The sequence below is a fragment of the Erpetoichthys calabaricus genome, chromosome 12 (assembly GCF_900747795.2).
Source record: "Erpetoichthys calabaricus chromosome 12, fErpCal1.3, whole genome shotgun sequence".
Taxonomy (NCBI): domain Eukaryota; kingdom Metazoa; phylum Chordata; class Cladistia; order Polypteriformes; family Polypteridae; genus Erpetoichthys; species Erpetoichthys calabaricus.
The window spans coordinates 21,382,284-21,404,042 of record NC_041405.2 but is presented as its reverse complement, the minus strand read 5'-3'; the positions used below and the strand labels follow the sequence as shown (position 1 = coordinate 21,404,042).

The following is a 21,759-nucleotide window of genomic DNA, read 5'->3' as shown; positions in this document are numbered from 1 at the left end:
TCTTAGGTTCAGCTATTATCCTTGAAATCTCTTTGTTTGTGACAACTGTCCAGTCTTGTTGTTAGCTGGACACCTGCTGATCTCTTAATCATTTTCTAGTACATTTTACGTATTACATTAAACTTCCTCCAAGTACATTCTTGTCTTTTATTTACTTAACCATTTCAGCTGTCTCTTCGTGACATTTTTAAAACAAATTCCTATATATTTCATTGTGCATTGCAAACCAAAATACTTAACTATTGTTACCTGCAAATTATTCTCTCATACTTGGAGGACAGAAAAAATTTTAAAAATTATGAAAGTATTACATGTATTTTGTCTGTAGAAGTCTATACTGACAAATTTTTTTCTCACTTTGTACATGTTGAATTCTCAGTCATTGACAGTGATGAAGAAGAAAGCAGCAGCAGCCATTTCAATTCATATTCTCAAGAACCACCAGTTTTACAGAAATACTCTGACTCGGTGACTCCTAATATTAGTAAGTAATCGCTAGCATCTTCAGCAGTGAAAAGTATCAAATATACACCCTTAAGTACGTTGTAAGGCTTCATCTAGATAATGCTTCATTTCTCATATTTCCAGCACACTTACAATCCATTTTAGCAATAAATATTAATAATAAATGTTTAGTAGATACAGTGGATTCAGAAACTATTCTGACCCCTTCACTTTTCTCACGTTTTCTTTAGCCTTGTGCTAAAATTATTTAAGTTCATCCTCTGTCTAATCAAGCAACACTGAATACCCCAGACTGACAAAGTGAAAACACGATTTTAGAAATGTTTGCAAATTTATTAAAAGTATTCAGGCCCTTTAATCAGTACTTCATTAAAACAACGTTGACAGCTAAAAATGGTTTCACTGTATATTTTCAAATCTGACAGCTATTGATAGTAATGAAGAAGAAGAAGAAAGTTTCCTTTGCTGTTCCTGGCTAATGAATCAAGAATCTACGCCTTCATGGCAACAGTTTGACTTGGCAACTCCTGGTGTTGGTAGGTAATCAATCCAGTCTTCAACGTTAAATGTTCAGGTAAGCTGGAATGGCTCCATCCAGCCAATAACATCTTATGAACTTTCTCTCCTACAGTGCATCTGGAAAGTATTCACAGCGCATCACTTTTTCCACATTTTGTTATGTTACAGCCTTATTCCAAAATGGATTAAATTCATTTTTTTCCTCAGAGTTCTACACACAACTCCCCATAATGACAACGTGAAAAAAGTTTACTTGAGATTTTTGCAAATTTATTAAAAATAAAAAATTTGAGAAAGCACATGTACATAAGTATTCACAGCCTTTTCCATAAAGCTCAAAATTGAGCTCAGGTGCATCCTGTTTCCCCTGATCATCCTTGAGATGTTTCTGTAGCTTAATTGGAGTCCACCTGTGGTAAATTCAGTTGATTGGACATGATTTGGAAAGGCACACACCTGTCTATATAAGGTCCCACAGTTGACAGTTCATGTCAGAGCACAAACCAAGCATGAAGTCAAAGGAATTGTCTGTAGACCTCCGAGACAGGATTGTCTCGAGGCACAAATCTGGAGAAGGTTACAGAAAAATTTCTGCTGCTTTGAAGGTCCCAATGAGCACAGTGGCCTCCATCATCCGTAAGTGGAAGAAGTTCAAAACCACCAGGACTCTACCTAGAGCTGGCTGGCCATCTAAAGAGCGATCGGGGAAGAAAGGCCTTAGTCAGGGAGGTGACCAAGAACCCGATGGTCACTCTGTCAGAACTCCAGAGGTCCTCTGTGGAGAGAGGAGAACCTTCCAGAAGGACAACAATCTCTGCAGCAATCCACCAATCAGGCCTGTATGGTAGAGTGGCCAGATGGAAGCCACTCCTTAGTAGAAGGCACATGGCAGCCCTCCTGGAGTTTGCCAAAAGGCACCTGAAGGACTCTCAGACCATGAGAAACAAAATTCTCTGGTCTGATGAGACAAAGATTGAATTCTTTGGTGTGAATGCCAGGCGTCACGTTTGGAGGAAACAAGGCACTGCTCATCACCAGGCCAATACCATCCCTACAGTGAAGCATGGTGGTGGCAGCATCATGCTGTGGGGATGTTTTTCAGCGGCAGGGACTGGGAGACTAGTCAGGATAAAGGGAAAGATGACTGAAGCAATGTACAGAGACATCCTGGATAAAAACCTGCTCCAGAGCGCTCTTGACCTCAGACTGGGACGACGACCCTAAGCACACAGCCAAGATATCAAAGGAGTGGCTTCAGGACAACGCTGTGAATGTCCTTGAGCAGCCCAGCCAGAGCCCAGACTTGAATCTGATTGAACATCTCTGGAGAGATCTTAAAATGGCTGTGCACCGACGCTTCCCATCCAACCTGATGGAGCTTGAGAGGTGCTGCAAAGAGGAATGGGCGAAACTGGCCAAGGATAGGTGTGCCAAGCTTGTAGCATCATATTCAAAAAGACTTGAGGCTGTAATTGCTGCCAAAGGTGCATCGACAAAGTATTGAGCAAAGGCTGTGAATACTTATGTACATGGGATTTCTCAGTTTTTTTATTTTTAATAAATTTGCAAAAACCTCAAGTAAACTTTTTTCACGTTGTTATTATGGGGTGTTGTGTGTAGAATTCTGAGGAAAAAATGAATTTAATCCATTTTGGAATAAGGCTGTAACATAACAAAATGTGGAAAAAGTGATGTGCTGTGAATACTTTCTGGATGCACTGTAAAGGTTCCTTAGAAGTGCTCTCCTACCCCACCTCCCACACACTATTCCTCACCTCTGACTTTGCTCTTCCACCATTTAGTTGAGCTTTTATCCTCTCCGGTTCTCTCTGTCTTGTGTGTGATAAGGCTTTTAAACCTCACATATATACCACTTCTACCTGTAACCCATTAATAATGTCTGGGGTAAGACCTAAGCTCTGGAATTCCTGAAGGTATCCATCTTTCACTCACCCTACGAGCCCCAAGAGTTTCCCACAACTACAAACTTCCACTCCATTTTAAAGGGACATTGCCTTGGGTGTTTTCCAAATAGATAACAAGGCCATGTATGACACAACATGGGCCCCTTTAGCAGCCTGTTACACCAGGAAACTTTTATTTCATTAACTAACAACAGCATAAGCATTATAAACTAAGTGGAAGGTACAAACATCTTCCCTGCAGAACAATGACATAACATTTTTAAAAGTTCATCCCAAACATTCCAATAAAAATGCCTTCTCCAATTTAGTTCATTACTCCCCTGATAGTAACAATTAAGATATGAATAATAATAAACTATAATTACAATTAAATCACAATTCCATTATATAAACAGAAAAGCTAAACTGCATTAAATAACACTCTGTTTTCTGAGTATAGTGCAGGCTATTCTTGAAGAGCCATACGTCACAACACATCCATGAGTGAGTTGTGCTTAAAATTGGATATATCCGATATACTGTATTTATTAAACAAATTCCAAACATAACTTCAAAACTTTACTTACAGTCATGGCCAATACTTCTGAGAATGACACTAGTTTTGGTTTTCACAAAGTTTGCTGCTTCAGTGTTTTTAGATCTTTTTGTCAGATGTTTCTATGGTGCACTGAAGTAGAATTACAAGCATTTCATAAGTTTAAGGCTTTTATTGACAATACAAGTTTATACAAGAGTCAATATTGGCCCTTCTTTCTTTTTCAAGACCTCTGCAATTCACCCTGGCATGTTGTCAGTCAGCTTCTGGGCCAGATCCTGACTGATGGCAGCCCATTCTTGCATAATCAATACTTGGAGTTTGTCAGAATTGGTGGGTTTTTGTTTGTCCACCCGTCTCTTGAGGATTAACCACAAGTTCTCAATGGGATTAAGGTCTGGGGAGTTTCCTGGCCATGGACCCCACATTTTGATGTTTTGTTCCCTGAGCCACTTAGTTATCACATTTACCTTATGGCCCAGTGCTCCATCATGCTGGATTGTTCATTGTTCGTCACCAAACTGTTCTTAGATGGTTGGGAGAAGTTGCCCTCGGAAGATGTTTTGGTCCCATTCTTTATTCATGGCTGTGTTCTTAGGCCAAATTGTGAGTGAGCCCACTGCCTTGGCTGACACAAATGGTCTCAGGATGCTTTACTGTTGTCCTGACACAGAACTGATGGTAGCGCTCCCCTTTTCTTTTTTCCGGATGACCCAAACAATCAGAAAGGGGATTCATCAGAGAAAATGACTTTCCCCCAGCAGTCCTCAGCAGTCCAGTTCCTGTACCTTTTGCAGAATATCACTCTGTCCCAGATGGTTGTCTTGGCTTCTTTACTGCCCTTCTTGACACCCATCAGGCCATCCTCTAAAAGTCTTCACCTCCCTCACACCTGCCTGCTGCCATTCCTGAGCAAGCTCTGCACTGGTGGTGCCCGCAGCTAAATCAGCTTTACGAGACGGTCCTGGCGCTTGCTGGACTTTCTTGGGCACCCTGAAGCCTTCCTCACAACAGCAGTGGAAATGGGTTATTGGAGATAAAGTTCATTTTCATGGCAAAGAGGGACTTTGCAATTAATTGCAATTCATCTGATCACTCCTCATAACATTCTGGAGTAGATGCAAATTGGCATCATAAAAACTGAGGCAGCAAACTTTTTGAAAATTAATATTTGTGTCATCTGCAGTGGGTTGGCACCCTGCCCGGGATTGGTTCCTGCCTTGTGCCCTGTGTTGGTTGGGATTGGCTCCAGCAGGCCCCTGTGACCCTGTGTTCAGATTCAGTGGGTTGGAAAATGGATGGATGGATATTTGTGTCATTCTCAAAATGTTTGGCCACAGCTGTATATCTGACACCAAGAAGTTCTGTTATTTGTGAAGAAAAACATTTTTTCACTGGCTACTTTCAAATTTAGCAGATATTCAGACAGATGAAGAAGCAAGCAACAGTGAAAATGTTGAGGACCTTAAGGAACAAGGTGAACATTTTTGTCAAGTGTCTGACTCAGAGACTCCTGCCATTGGCAACTGGTCACTACGATCTTCTGCAATGAAAAGTTCCACGTCTAAATATTCAGGTGAGTGGTGTGGCCTTTTCCAGCTATTACTACCAGCACATCTCAGATTCCTATCTTATCAACCATTATACTGTATATATACAATAAGAACAAAACAAGAAAGCTCATGAAGGGTTGGGGCACCAAAGTAATCCCCATATAACTGCAAGATCTTAAAGCAAAGTACAAAACAGAAAATAAACGCGAGTAGTCTTCTTCAGATGCAAGTCAAGATTTGACTGTCTCAACATGGCATGGCAGCCGGTGGTCAAAAACAGAAGTGACATCATCGGTGGTAGGTCTGTCAGTCTTTCTTTCTTAGGAGGGAGGAAGAGAAAAGGTATTATGTGACAGCGCAACCCCTGGTTCCCAGTCAGATGCTGGTGCCTTACACCATTCTCTGACCCTCAAAACACAGAGGAAGGGTGCCATAATGCTGCACATGTTCTTGGCTCACTCAGTTGTGGAGTGCAGCATGGAGCTCATCAAATGCACCTGCTGATGTCTGGAAGTGTCAGGTGGCAGGCTGCTCTACCAATCAATAAAGGTCTGCAGCATCGTGAATGCATAAAGTTGATTACCACAGTCCATATATGGTTGTATCAGGGATGCAACTAGATGGGGTTCAAAGTGCATTCACATACGCTTATTTACAGGATGATTAGGATTTATAAAATGTAAATTGTATAGAAATGCAATTTAAATCTTTTAAATCAGACTTTTTTTGGCCTATTTTTTTGCCATACACATACTTTCGTGCCTGAATCAAACAAAGTTTTACATGAGACTCCTGGTCTCACCCCATTAGTAGAGACATACTGTTGATCTTCAGCCTCACTCTTGGAAAAAGTTTCTTCTGTATCAGTGAGTTAAATTGCACAAGTGGGTGCACAACAAGAAAAACTATAAAATATAATTTTTTTATTGTCTATAATATCGAAAGGCTGATTTTATCTCTTTTATGTCCTAGATCTTCATGTTAAAGAAATACAAGATAGTGCACAACTCGGAAACAATTCAGACACAATTCATAAACTCTTAATGAGTGATGAGATTCCTGTCATCTGTAGTAAAACAAAAGGAGTTCTCAACAAAAATATGATGGCCACTAAAGGTAAAAACATAAGAAAACTGTCAAATAAGAGGGAACCATTCAATTCATAAGGCCTGTTTCTTTACCTAATAGCTAAGCTGTCCCAATATCTCATCCAGATCCTTCTTAAAGGGTCCCAAAGTTTCTGCCTCAATGACATGGCTTGCTAGTTTGTTTCAGAATTGCACAATTCTTTGCAGAAAAAGTGCCTCCTTGCTTCGGTTCAAAATGCACTTCCCCTTTATTTCCACTGGGGTCCAACAGTGTATAGTGGCACCATGGGCTGAAATCAGTTTTGCCGAAATATAGAAAAGAAAGTTAAGGAGTCAGAATATGAAACGATTTATTTTGCCTCATATTATATTTGTGAATGAATATCGCAATGCTGAAAATTAGACCTAAATAAGAATAAAATCATTTTTCCTTTTCAAAATTTAAATTACAGTGCATTTATTTAAAACTCTTCATACACTTTACCAATTAAAGATATAAATTTTGAATATTAAAGATCTTTGTTTACAGTGATCCCTCGCTATATCGCGCTTCACCTTTCGCGGCTTCACTCCATCGCGGATTTTATATGTAAGCATATTTAAATATATATCGCGGATTTTTTGCTGGTTCGCGGATTTCTGAGGACAATGGGTCTTTTAATTTCTGGTACATGCTTCCTCAGTTGGTTTGCCCAGTTGATTTCATACAAGGGACGCTATTGGCAGATGGCTGAGAAGCTACACAGCTTACTTTTCTCTGTCTCTCTTGCGCTGACTTTCTCTGATCCTGATGTAGGGGGTGTGAGCAGGGGGGCTGTTTGCACACCTAGACGATACGGACGCTCGTCTAAAAATGCTGAAAGATTATCTTCACGTTGCTATCTTCTGTGTGCAGCTGCTTCCTGAAACGACATGCTGCACGGTGCTTCGCATACTTAAAAGCTCGAAGGGCACGTATTGATTTTTGACTGAAAAACAAACTCTGTCTGTCTCTCTCTATCTCTCTCTCTTTCTTTGTCTGCTCCTGACGGAGGGGGTGTGAACTGCCGCCTTCAACAGCTTTGTGCCGCGGTGCTTCGCATACTTAAAAGCAAACAGCCCTATTGATTTGTTTGCTTTTGTCTCTATCTTTCTGACAGCCTGTGCTCCTGACACGCACTCCTTTGAAAAGGAAGATATGTTTGCATTCTTTTAATTGTGAGACGGAACTGTCATCTCTGTCTTGTCATGGAGCACAGTTTAAACTTTTGAAAAAGAGACAAATGTTTGTTTGCAGTGTTTGAATAACGTTCCTGTCTCTCTACAACCTCCTGTGTTTCTTCGCAAATCTGTGACCCAAGCATGACAATATAAAAATAACCATATAAACATATGGTTTCTACTTCGCGGATTTTCTCATTTCGCGGGTGGCTCTGGAACGCAACCCCCGCGATGGAGGAGGGATTACTGTATTTTATCTGTTCTTGCCAAAGCAATTTTATGTACCATAGAAAGCAGTTTTATCATGATTAACAGGTAGAAAATGACAGAAATATTACAAATACAAAATATGTGTCTCTTTCTGTTGGTAGATAACGTATATGTGTAACATATACATTTTTATTTTATTTACAAAGGAGGAACAGAGTGTTAATTATTATTATTAGGCCTATTATTATTATTATTATTATTATTATTATTATTATTATTATTATTATTATATTAAACTCTGCCAGATTCAATAGAAGTTTACATTGATATTTAGTGTTATTCAAAAGCCATACTGAAGTTAAAGTGGAGAAGAACAAGAATGAGGTGCCATAGTCCATAAAGAGCTCACACAGGTGTTCCTTCTTGTAGGCTCACCCTGCATATTTTCGCATAATAAATGGATGTTTTGCTCTGAATTTGAAATACTATCTGGATGTGAAAGGTGCAAAAATTGGAAGAAAAGCATTTTCATCGATATGGATGCACTAAAGAAAGTAAGTCACACAAACAAATTCACCACTTTTGTAATGGGTTCATGTCTACACAAGAAAACACGACATTTGTTTTCCCAGGAACATTCCTTAGGAATCTGTTTTTCTTCCCTTAGGATACCCCAAAAGAGAATATTTTTGAAAGACATAGTAAGAAATCTACTGCACGTCAATATAATTATATATATAAAATCCAACGTCTGTCTGTTTGTATGTCTGTCCACTTTTCACGAGGGAACTACTTAATAGATTTAGATCTGTTTATTTCTATAATTTGCTTGAACATTCCAGTTGATTTTGCGACTCTCATTGCACTAAGTATCATATTTTGCTTATGGTACCGATTTATTTGCCCGAATCCGAGGCAGAGGCTGCGGGACGGGGGGATTGGGGGGCCCTCCTCACTCACTCAAGTCAGTCTACCTCTCACCACGTGTTGGAGTGAGTGTACCTTGCCTCCACTTAGCTAGCGATACCAGTTTGGTCAACAGACATTATCATCTAGAGATTGTTAAGGAGTAACGTTTGACATTATTGAGAGAGAAATCAGAGCTACGTGTGTTTTAGAGGATACCTGCTGATTGCCAGAGATATCACGGCCATGTGCTTTTCTCCCCACGCGGGGGACGCTCTCCCGTCAGAGCTGAACACAGTCAGACACAGTACCAGCGTTTGACGTCGGAGCATACCTACCTTACGCTGGGCCGGAAATACATTTTTTTTTATTGATTTTTAAAGTTTGTCCCGTTTCACTACTACGTGGGTTGAGCCACAGGGAACAGCTAGTATATATATATATATATATCCATATTACTAACCGAGAATGCTAAACCGGATGATGGACGCAGGCACATCCGGCAATGGGCCGTAGCTGCAAAAAGACGTACTGCGTAGGCGCAAAAAGAGTCCGCGAGGGTCGGCTGAGGAGCCGAGAAAGGCGGACAAAAGAGGCCGAGAGAGGCGGATGAGGGGCCGCGAGAGGCGGACAAGACCACAGAAAAAAGGAGTGAGCACAGGAAAAATTGAGAAATGAGGCGCAAAGAGCACCGAAAAAAGGAAACGGCACATAAGAAGTATTCAAACGCAAGCAAAGCACGAAACAAATTGCACACGAAACTAGACCCAAAAAAAAAAAAAAAAGAGGCTCGCGCACAACAGCAAGGCACCCCCCCCCCCCTACAGGCACCGGACGGGACACACACCAAGAGGGGGATTCAACAAGCCCATGGAACACAAAAAAAAGAACACAAAACCACCCCACAGACCCTACAAGCAAGGGACGGGACACACACAAACAGGGGGATTCAACAAGACACAGGAACACAAAAAGAAAGAAGACGCTCGCGCAAGAACAATCCTCACCCCCCCCCCCACACACACATGCATAAGAAGTGACACCCAAAGCCACATATTCTAAAGTGAACATCAACACCTTCACACTAGACAGCATAGGTGTCAGCATTGGTGGATCTCCTTACGATAAAGCACTATTAACCGTTCAACTGCAGAAAAGGAAACATATTAACAGTGACTGCGATCCTTCTTATTACTTATCCATATTTCGCATGCTGAGAAAGAAACAAGTCATGAATACACGGTCACGGGTACAAAACGAAAAGGAAAGGATAACAGGAACAAACACACGAAAACGAAAGAAACAACAAAATAGACGGCTATGCAGCATAGGTGGATCTCATTACAATAAGGCACTATTAACTGTTCAACCGCAGAAAAGGCTCCATATTAACAGTGAGTGCAATTCTCCTTATTACTTATCCATATTTCTAAAAGAAAAAATGTCTCGACTCCAAAAACGCAAAGCTCAACTAAAGCTTCTAACTAACGATGTACCTAAAAGTAAAAACTTTATGAACTGCATTAGATCCTACAATGGTTCATTTGCTTTTGCATATACCGGAGTAAATATCAGGCCACCAAAAGGCAATGGCCCATACTGCTTTCGCATATGTGCACAAATACTGCATCGCATTGGAACAGTGCACCCTGAAACAAATCAACAACGCAAATATGCACAAATCTACATCCTAGATCCACATGACGCAATCTATCAATCAAAGTGCTGCATCGCAACAGGCACGGATTCAAAACGAAACACCTCCCGTCTCAGACATACGTTAATGGCAGCGAAGGCTACAACGGGCGTCTCACACAGCACAGGCAAATCGATTACAGCTCCAAAACAACACGTCCCAAATACTACACATGCAACAACGCGCCTCTCAAACGGCACAAGGAAAACATACACCAGGAACATTCATTCGGATTAATGAATGTCATTTGCAATCATTGTCATTCAGTTCACTTCCCTGAAGAAACAACTGGAAATACAAGTTATACATTTACACGTTGTTGTCAAAAGGGTCAAATTAGACTGCCTTCTTTACATTCATATACTGAATATCTACAGAGGCTTATAACTGACGATGTACCTGAAAGTGAAATCTTTATCAACTACATTAGATCCTACAAATCGGTATCCACTATGAACATTAACGGTGGCACTGCACGTGACATCCGTCTTGAAAAAATGTTGTTTATTGATGAATGTTCAATGGCATGAAGTCACTTACTCAACACCATTCATAAAATTCTACAAACGTTTATGAATAATAATATTCGATTTGAAGGAAAGGTACTTTTATGAGGAGGAGATTTTAGACAGTGATTAGCTATTCTTCCAGATGCCATGCACTCAGCTATTGTTCAGTGCACCTTAAAATACGCAGACAATTGGCATTGCTTTCAAAAGATACAGTTAGTAAAAAAGATACGATGTCCAGAACCAGATCATAACAATTGCTTATTACAACTGAGAGATGGTACACTCACCAATACAGCTGGACTTCAGGCACATATTAGTACAATTCCTCAAGCCTTTATCTGCGACAACTTAGTTACAGAGACATTTCGAACAGCAATCTCATTAGACCAAATGCCCCTTTTAACACAACGCACTATATTATGTCCAAAAAATATTAATATGGAAAACATTAATACCCAAGTCATTCCATTACTTCCTGGAGAGACACAACTCTTTCTAGGCTCTGACAAACTTGACTCTGATCACAACAATAACCATCTTAAATGACCTTACAAGTTCTGAGCTGGAATTACCTTTTACACTTAAACGGCGTGTACAAAGAAATTTTCAAATAAACCTTTACACTGTGCCACACACTTTATTGTTTGCTTTCTATTTGCATCATCTACACCGTCACACTATTCTATATCTCATTCATACATCACGCTCTTTGTCATTCCCAACACCAGGGGTTGGCGAGCGAAGCTAGCAGGGGGCGGAGCCCCCTAGTATATATATATTATAAGGAAACAATGAAGTGTGAATGCCTTTTAATTCTTTGAAGTGAGCACTTTCTTTAGATGAGCAAAATGATTGGTTTCAGAGAACTGGTGAAAAATTCCATAAATAGTTAATATCCTAAAAGTGAGGTAACTCAATAATAAAATCTATGGACAAATGGTCTTTTAGGAACAGTTAGGGACACCAAAGACCAACTTGTCATATATTAGTGGCTTTTGTTCGATTATAGTCTTCCTAGTCTTAATTACCTCAGACATAGTAGCCCACTAGATATATTATTTGATTCACTGTTCTCTGCATTTTATACCTCAATGCCTGATACCTTCTAAGTAATGCCTCCAGTTAACTATATAAGGCTTGGTAGATCAAGTTAAAAAAGGAGACCCCCAAGGGACATTACTAGGAGCTATTTTGACATTTTCAGCTTGTTTTATAGAACTTTCCAGGATGAGAAGTTCTGACCTCATTACCCATTCAACCAGGGTTGATTAGTTTTGATCATTAGCTTCACAACCTTTATATCCATTATTACATGAAATAATCAGCTGGAAAGGACACTGTCTAGCTTGTTTAGAAAACAGATTTTTAGTATTCTAAAGGGTACTTGTTCCATGAGTAGAGGAATCATGAGAAAAGGGTTGTTGCCTTTTTCAGCGATCTTCTTTAGTCTGTCGGCCATTTTCAAACCTGCTTAATTCAATTTAGTGCTGCATGGGGCACCAATAAATGCTCTCAGACAGGACCTAATCCCATCGCAGGGCCAAATCGCACTCACACAGGGGACAGTTTACAGTTGCATGTTAATGTAACCTGCCTGTCTTTGAGGATGTAGGAAGTAAACTAGAAGACTCAGAGGAAACACGTATAGAAACAGGAAAAACACACAAACTCCACATAGACAACTGAGTGCTGGATTTGTAAGCTAGCAACACTACCTACTCTAATAACATGTCACCCTGCTCCCTTTGCAGTATCGCCCCAGAATTTACATACTGAGCTAATACAAATCATTTTCAGTAGAAAAGAAGCCAGTACTGTTGGGTTAATTGGGTAGCCTAATAAACCATTCATAAGATTTTCTTGGATCCATTCTGCCATGTATTTAGTGCAAGAAACTTATTAAGACTCCTGTTAGGTATCAGAGCTTCAAGCAAAAAATCAACTTGGAAATTGTGGTTTTTGCACACTGGGAAGATTTATTGATTATAAACTCTCCTCAATTCATGAGACAGATCATCACAGTATTTAAATACTTAAATTATGGGCTACCATGTATAAACTACCTGAGCCCTAGTTGCCGCTATCAGAGCTGTAAATTGTAGATGTCTTAAAGATATTTGTAATTTAAATGTAATTAATTTAACATTGTGTTTTTCAGGAATCACAGGCTTAATGTAAAATAGGTTATTTTATTTTGTAGCTCTGAATAAAAAAGAGACAGGCTTGTCCTAAAAATGACAGTGAAAGTTGGAAAAGAAGATGACCCAGAGGGGGGAAACCCAAAAAAAGTCAAGAACCAAAAGGTCAAAAATAAATCAAGACAGAAACCAAAAGTCAAAGACGTAGCTCAAAGGGCTACGGCCAAAGTCTGCAATGTTATGTTCTGTTATGTCTGAAAAAACAAATAAAACATAAATCACAGTCATAAATTATTTAGATAGATAGATAGATAGATAGATAGATAGATAGATAGATAGATAGATAGATAGATAGATAGATAGATAGATAGATAGATAGATAGATAGATAGATAGATAGATAGATAGATAGATAGATAGATAGATAGATAGATAGATACTTTATTAATCCCAAGGGGAAATTCACATTATCCAGCAGCAGCATACTGATACAAAAAACAATATTAAATTAAAGAGTGATAACAATGCAGGTATAACAGACAATAACTTTGTATAATGTTAACATTTACCCCCCCAGGTGGAATTAAAGAGTCGCTTAGTTTGGGGGAGGAACGATCTGTCAGTGGAGCAGGAAAGTGACAGCAGTCTGTCGCTGAAGCTGCTCCTCTGTCTGGAGATGACACTGTTTAGTGGATGCAGTGGATTCTCCATGATTGACAGGAGCCTGCTCAGTGCCCGTCGCTCTGCCACGGATGTGAAACTGTCCAGCTCCATGCCAACAACATGTCTTTCTTCTTTATGCTGCCTCCCCAGCACACCACCGCGTAGAAGAGGGCACTCGCCACAACCGTCTGATAGAACATCTGCAGCATCTTATTGCAGATGTTGAATGATGCCATTTATTCATTACATTTGCTGCACACTGAAAATAATAATATTAATGTCTCTTTATAGAATTTGGGAAGAACATTTGATGACCTGGATGAACGCCAAAGGATACCACTGGATGACATGATTAAAGTAAGTTTGGTGCATTATTTATTTATCTTTTATATACTGCACTGCTCAAATAATTAAGAAAAAACAATTGATGATCACAAACTAACACCAAGTCAATGACACTTCAGGGATATCAATCTGTCCAGTTAGGCAGCACAAGCGATTGTGAATCAAAGTCACCTGCTTTGGTGCAAAAGAAATTGACAACAAGTGCACTGGAGTGACAACAGCAAGACAACCACCAAAAAGGGAATGGTGGCCACAGACAGCTGCTCTCTCCTTATCCCTCCTGACTGATTCTTCTCTAGTTTTGTGTTTTTTTTTTAATTTTATTTTTATTTATTAATTTTATTGTAATCATTCCATACAAATACATCAATTAATACAAAAAAGAATTAAAGACAAATCAAACCCCACCTTTGAGAAGGAGAGCATGGCCAAAGGAGAATTGTTTAGGGCTTTTTAATAGGGCAAAAATGAACAAAAAAAAAAAGGAAAAAAAATTTATATATAAATAAATAAGTGGAGAAGGAAAAAGAAATGCGGAAATAATTATTTCTTCTTATTCTAAAATATTATTGATTAGATCCTTCCAGGTTTTGAAAAAATTCTGTACAGATCCTCTAACTGAGAATTAGATTTCAAATAATATAAAACATCAGTTTCCCACTGACTTATCAGAGGAGAATTAGGATTCTTCCAATTTAACAAAATAAGTCTGCGTGCCAAAAGTGTAGTGAATGCAATCACCGTTTGTTTGTCCTTCTCCACTTCAAGTCCATCTGGAAGAACACCGAACACACCTGTTAATGGAGGGATTGTGACACCAAGTCTGTCTGAAAGGCACTTAAAAATTTTGGTCCAAAATGATGTTAGTTTGGTGCAGACCCAGAACATGTGACCCAGTGAGGCAGGAGCTTGGTTGCAGCGCTCGCAGGTTGGATCTTGCCCTGGAAACATTTTGGACAGTTTTAAGCGAGACAGATGAGCTCGATATATAATTTATAGTTGAATAATTCTATGCTTTGCGCATATGGAGCTCGAGTGAATTCTGTGCAATGCTACCTTCCACTCCTTTTCTAATATATTAATTAAGAGATCTTTTTCCCATTGTCCTCTTGGATCTTTGAAAGGAAGGGACTCTAATAGAATTATATATAATGCGGAAATGGTGTCTAATTCCTCGAAATTGAGCAGTATTTTTTCCAGCATGGTGGAGGGTGCGAGATTAGGAAAATCGGGCAGGTTCTGTTTAACAAAGTTTCTAATTTGAAGATAGTGAAAGAAGTGTGTAGCTGGGAGGTTGAATTTGGAATGCAATTGTTCAAAGGATGCAAAGATAGTGTCTATATAAAGATCTCTGAGCAATTTAATCCCAAATCTTTTCCAGGTATTAAAAACTGTATATGTTTGCGAGGGTTGAAAGAGGTGGTTCTCCTGCAGGGGAGCCACAGATAAAAGATTTTCCATCTTAAAATGTTTTCTAAGTTGGTTCCATATTCTGAGTGAGTAAACCACAATTGGGTTATTAGTATATTTACGATAACTTGCATTTATTGGAGTGCAGAGTTTTGTGTTTTGCTATGTCCCTGTCACTACTGGTAGCATGAGGCAGTACCTACAGCCCATTCAGGTTGCACAGGTGGTCCAGCTCCTCTAGGATGGCACATCCAAACGTGCCGTTGCAAAAAGGTTTACTGTGACTCCCAGCATAGTAGAAAGTCCAAACACAGAATCAAAATTTACTAATGAAAATAATGCCTCTTATTTGATTAGATTTCAAAAAAACTGTAATTGTGTTTTGCCTCTCAGCACAGTCTCAAGAACATGGAGGAGATTCCAGGAGACGGGCCGTTACACAAGGAGAGCTGGCCAGGGCTATAGAAAGGCACCAAACCAGCAGCAGGACTGGTATCTGCTCCTTTGTGTGAGGAGGAACAGGAGGAGCACGGCCAGTGCCCTACAAAATGACCTCCAGCTGGCTACTGGTCTGCATTTTTCTTAACAAACTGTCAGAAACAGAATCCATGAGGGTGGCATGAGGGCCAGGTGTCCTCTAGTGGGACCAGTGCTCACAGCCCATCACCGTGCAGCTCAATTGGCAGCTCTGCCATTGGTGCCCCATTCTCTTCACAAATGAGAACAGGTTCACATGGAGCACATGTGACAGACATGAAAGAGTCTGGAGATGCCGTGGCCTTTGAATAAAGTTTTGAAACAGGTCACATGCCTGTCTCAATATGGCTGTCAATATAGAGGTGTCTTCATCATTGTGTTTTCCCCTTCACGGCCAGATGGTGAGAGTGAGAGGTAAAGGCAAGGTGACCAACTTTATACCGTTCTTCCTAAAAAACACAAACCAATTGGTCATCTTGGCTGCCAGTTCAAAACCAATCATAAACAGCCATACTTTAGACCAACAGAATTAATTTTGCTGTCCCATCGTGATCAATTACCAATGGAAGCGCTCAGGTGCAATTCATCCCCCAGTTGGTTTGTTTAGTCAGTTGATGGCCTTCCTGAGGTGGATGGCTTGTAGGCTCTCAGTCCAAACACAGTTACCCTTGGCAAGCCAGTCTGATGCTCCATCCCCTCACCATTAACTTCACATCTTGAGTCAGCGTTAAAGACTGGTGGTGTTGGTTAGGTTAACATCAAAGCACTGCTGTTCTCATCAATGAAGTAAAATATGCCTCCTGAAACACTACCTCATATTACATTTGCATGGTCTAGTTTATAAATAAAGATATACAACATATTTATCAACTTATACACTAGAAATCACTTCACCACATTACATCATATGACTTCAGTATAAGTGTTACCAGTCAGTAAGATGAACTGGAGCAAAGAAAATACTTATGTGAAAGAAAGAGTCACAGATGGAGTTAAAAATAATATCTGACACTTTCTTTTACAAACACTTTTTGTGACTGGTAATCAAACTTTTTGGTTATCCCTGCTGCCTCACACATCCCAAAAAACTGTGGTTTCTACTGTACTGTATGTGCAGTGTCTGCATTAGTTTTTCTTCAGGTACTCTGGTTACCTTCCAATATCCCATACACATGCATAATAGAACCACAAGAATGAGTGTGTCCTTTTTATGGCCATCTACAGCCATTTTGACCAGAACAGGCTGTACCTCCTATGGCTCTGGACTAGGCTGAATAGTTTTTATAACAGATTAATTAGATTGATGAATAATGTGATTGACCCGCGTTCTTTTGTACTATTGTGCTTCTTACCAGGAACAAAGACTGACATGCGAAAAGCAAAAAGTGCGTGATTCATTCATGGAGGTAAGTGTTTAAGCTTTCCATCTTCTTTTCTCCATACAATTTTCAATTGGATAAGCAGAATGAATGGATGGATCTTTTTGCTCTTAAAACCTAGAAAGCCTTGGCAAGTCAGTGTTTTCTGGTCTACATTCCAGTGCACTGTGTCTGTTTGCTTTACACCAAATGAGCATTTCAAAATAAATAACCCAAATTGAAGTAGTTTGCTGTTATACTGTATATACTCATACGTCTGCATAATGCCTCGCTGGGACTGAGACAGCCAAGTCAGAAGTTTTTTTTCTTTCCTTCCTTTTTAGTCATTCTGGTGTGTGCTCAGACTACTGTGTGTGTGTGTGTTTATAATATATATATATACTCACAAAAATGACCACAAGACGTTGTGAAGGTTTGGGTCAGCCACCCATATAATTGTTCCTGGCTGCAAAATCGATTTAGCAAAGTTAACATGTTCACATAACAGAGTCCAAAACAGAACTGATTATCTTGAGACAAGATGGCAGCTTTAAAGGCCAGTGGAGGAAGTGATGTCATCAATGCCGGAACCGGAAGTGACGTCATTGGCTGCCCCAGAGCCGGGCGGGATTTCCCTAGAATGGTCTGCAAAAGATCGAGAGGGAAAATTAGTGCACTTCGTCACCCCCTGGTCTGGCATGGAATCACATGAATTCAAGCCCTTTAGTTGTCTCCTAAACACACATGTGTGACAATATATATATATTGGTAAGGTAAGGTTGTAGAGTTTTAAAAAATTTTCTGTGGCCATGTCAGTTTTATTTTTAAACTGGTTGAAGATGTGGTTAAAAGATATTGCATAACATTAATGTTTTTAAACTAAATAAGTGACTGTATTCTTTCATTTTAGAATTGTGTTGTGCATATGCTGTACAGAATAGAATAAAATGGAATATTAGTCTTAAAGAATAATAGGGATCAATTGATAAAATATGAAAAACTTAAAATATACTCTATTTTTTTTCTTGTGTAGCCTAATGCTTTTTTTCTTTTATAATATTTTAATTACTATATTTCCTTGATCTTCTTTTTCAGGAATATCAACATTTATTTCAGGAATGAAGGTGGCCACGTTCCACTGAATATGAATTTCCATACTGTAGGTCAACATCTACAGTAGAGTTTGGAACAAAATCTCCTCCTACAGAACTACTCATTTTATCTTCTTATTTCTTTTGGATGTCCTATATTTAAAAAATAATTAGGCTGCCTATGGCATGGAGCACACAGTGCCTCCTAAACAAGCACATACTGTAAGCCGTAGCGGGCATTGTCCAGATATTATCTGTCATGAGCAGAGTCGAATCTTGGGGATCCAGATACAGACCTTGACAGCCTCCACACCAGGATGCAGCCTGTTCAGCATCAAGGCCTGCACACAATCACTTCAGTCTTCAAGAACATCAGTTCATTTTTCATCTGCATCCTCAACAACTCCAATTGGGTTCAATATGCCATGACAACATTATGTGAAAGTTAATACAGAAAATTCCTTGGAATTGATAGATAAATGCTCTTCAAAATTCAAACGCTGATGAAGAACTCATTAGTTTAAGACTGACTGAGCGGCGTGTGTGCACAAAAAAAGCCTGTGAAGAAATCACATAGACACACATTAATGCAGAATGACTGAGGGTGGAAATTCCAGATGATATGCTTCCAGGTCACCTTCTGTGTGGACATGGTGCCCAGTTGAACCTGCTTAGAATAAAAGAAAAAAGAATGTAACTTTCTTGGATTGTTTTAGGCAGCTCTGTTGAGCAGGTTTGCCTTGGGAGGAGCTCCATCCTGTGGTCTGCTCAGTTCGAAATGAGACGCCTCCTTCTGGCGACACCCAGGATTTATTTGGCTAAGACTGAAAAATGGGCGGAGTCAGTTGCCTTTGCTGGGCATCTTCTCAGTACTGTGGAGGGAAAAGGAGATAATGTGGGTGACAGTGCCCTTGCTTGTCCCAGAGTGGTTGTCACATACCTCTGATAAGCCAGGAAGGTGATCCTCCAACGTACATGCATGACAATATATGTATATATCAAATTATCTATCTATCTGTCTAATTATACATATATATATACATAAAATATGTTATCTGCCAAATTATACAAAGAGTACATGACACGTGTTTTGCCCTAATTGGGGCTCATCAGGTAGGTTTGCGCTTTTACTTCCCTTCACGGGGATTGAACCTTGGAGGTCAGCATCTGTGGGGTGCGCCACATCGGCTGGTTCACTTATGTGGCAGGGTGTAGATCTATATATAGAGATATCTGTACTTTTGCATGTGATTGTTTATTTCAGAAATGCAATTTTATTGAATTCATTTTGACACAAATGGTATTTCATAGTCCTGAACCTAAAACCATCAGGCTGCATGGCACCGAGTAAGTCGCTTAGCCGACTGTAAAACTTAAAATAAATGTGAGCTGCCTTAAATAAAGGATTCAAACTCATAGTCAATAATCATTGTATTTCTCAATAAAATACAATTAATTTTATTTTTAAACCATAAATATAATGTTATAAATTACAGAATTCAAGACTATAGCACAGTACAGTAAAACAAAATGTTCAGAAAGGTATGCATGAAAGCTGGAGTATTTTATATTTTTAAAATTAGTTCATCAAGGAGTCAGTTGTCACATTTTTAAATATTTTTCTCATTGGTGAGTCACATGCTCAAGAAAACGTTACTGTACAAAGGTGGCTACTTCAAATCAAGAAGTCATGAATTCATCATCACAATCCTTGCATCTGAAATGTCTGCTGTGAATGTCGCCCTTCTTGACCAAAAGTTTATGTCATCTCTACTGATGATTCACCAATCAAAACACAGTACTCCCTAAATCCCACCCTCTTAACTTTGACAGGTGAATAATTACAGTTTTTATTTAAAGGTGTATTTCCCATTCCATGTGGTGTCACTGAAATAGGTAAATGAAAAAATAATTAAATCTCTCTATTATATAAAAAAATCTAAAATCCTGCGACAAGACGAGACTTTTTGGAAGATTCTTTCAAGTCCTGTGAGTTGAGACTTTGGCCATGAGATTTTTTCAAGTCCCGCCTTCCTCTCAAACATTTCCTGTTAACGGCCCACGCACACAGTCATCTTACCTCTCATTCGTGTGAGTGCTTTTGTCAGACACAGTTTCTGCTCTCTCAGCTCTTATAATGTTTTTCTCACTTTAAGTTCCCAATTAAAGAAGACGTATTACGTCCAAATCTTATTGAAGAATTTCATCACGAAGGGTTATCAACAGAAAACATGAGTACACGGGCAATCCTAGCACTGAGAAACGATGAAGTCAAACGAATTAACGGCAAAAATGTTGATGGGTTACACGGCTAATTGATTAAATGCCTATCAATAGACTATGCTGAAACAGTTGGTGGTGATTGTGACGAAGATGAAAACATCAACTTACAATATCCTGAAGAATAACTACAACCGTTAACGACATCTGGTCTTCCACCGCACGAATTATTGTAGAAAGGAGGATGTATCGAAGAAAGGTGATGTAGTACATCTTCAGGGGATAACATTACACAACAAAGGAGATCTTGATATGCCATTCATATTAAAACGTTTACAGTTTCCTGTTAGAACAGCTTTTGCAAAGACAATTAACAAATCTCAGAGCCAAACATTTGAAAAAGTTGTTTTATTTAATAGAGAGAAAGAAACAAAATTCAGTCACGGGCAGTTATACGTGGCGTTGTCACAATGAAAGTCCAAACACAGAATCAAAATTTACTGATGAAAATAATGCCTCTTATTTGATTAGATTTCAAAAAAACTGCAATTGTGTTTTGCCTCTCAGCACAGTCTCAAGAGCATGTAGGAAATACCAGGAGATGGGCCATTACAAGAGGAGAGCGGGACTGGGCCATAGAAGGGCATCAATCCAGCAACAGGCCCAGTATCTACTCCTTTGTTTGAGGAAGAACAGGAGCAGCACTTCCAGGGCCCTATAAAATGACCTCCAGTTGGCTACTGGCCTGCATGTTCATAAACAGACTCTATGAGGGTGGCATGAGGACCCAACGTTGTCTAGTTGGACCTGTGCTCACAGCCCATCACCATGCTGCTTCATTGACATTCACCAGAGAATAAAGCAGCTGCGCCATTCAAACCCCGTTCTCTTCACAGATGACAGCAGGTTCACACTGAGCACATGAGACAGACATGAAAGAGTCTGAAGATGCCTTGGTGAACATTGTGCAGCCTGTAACATCATCCAGCATGGCTGGTTTGGTGGTAGGTCTTTGATGGTCTGGAGAGACATATCCTTGGAGGGTCATACAGACCTCCTTGTGCTAGGCAATGGTACCCTGACTGCTGTTAGGTACTGGGATGAAATCCTCAGAGATCCTGTCAGACCTTGCACTGGTGCAGTGGGCCCTGGGTTCCTCCTCGTGTACCACCATGCCTGGCCTCATGTGGCCAGATTGTGTAGGCAGTTCCTGGATGAGAAAGGCATTGATGAATTGACTGGCCCACATGTTCTCCAGACCCGAATTCAATTGAGAACCTATAGGATGTTATGTATCGAGGCATCTGACGCTACCACGTAGCACCAAAGACTGTCCAGGAGCTCACTAATGCCCTGATGCAGGTCATTATGATCATGATCATTTCGGTCAGTTCCGAAGGGTGGGACTGGACCGTGTGTCTGCCTGGGGGGTTGCCAATCAGGATCCCT

At 39.8% G+C, this 21,759-nt stretch overlaps 1 protein-coding gene across 3 annotated transcripts in view; it reads left to right on the top strand.

Annotated features, from left to right (window-relative positions):
• Nucleotides 1–21,759, top strand: part of LOC127529834 (uncharacterized) — a 325,899-nt gene that overhangs the window by 68,946 nt on the left and 235,194 nt on the right. The window lies entirely within an intron of this gene.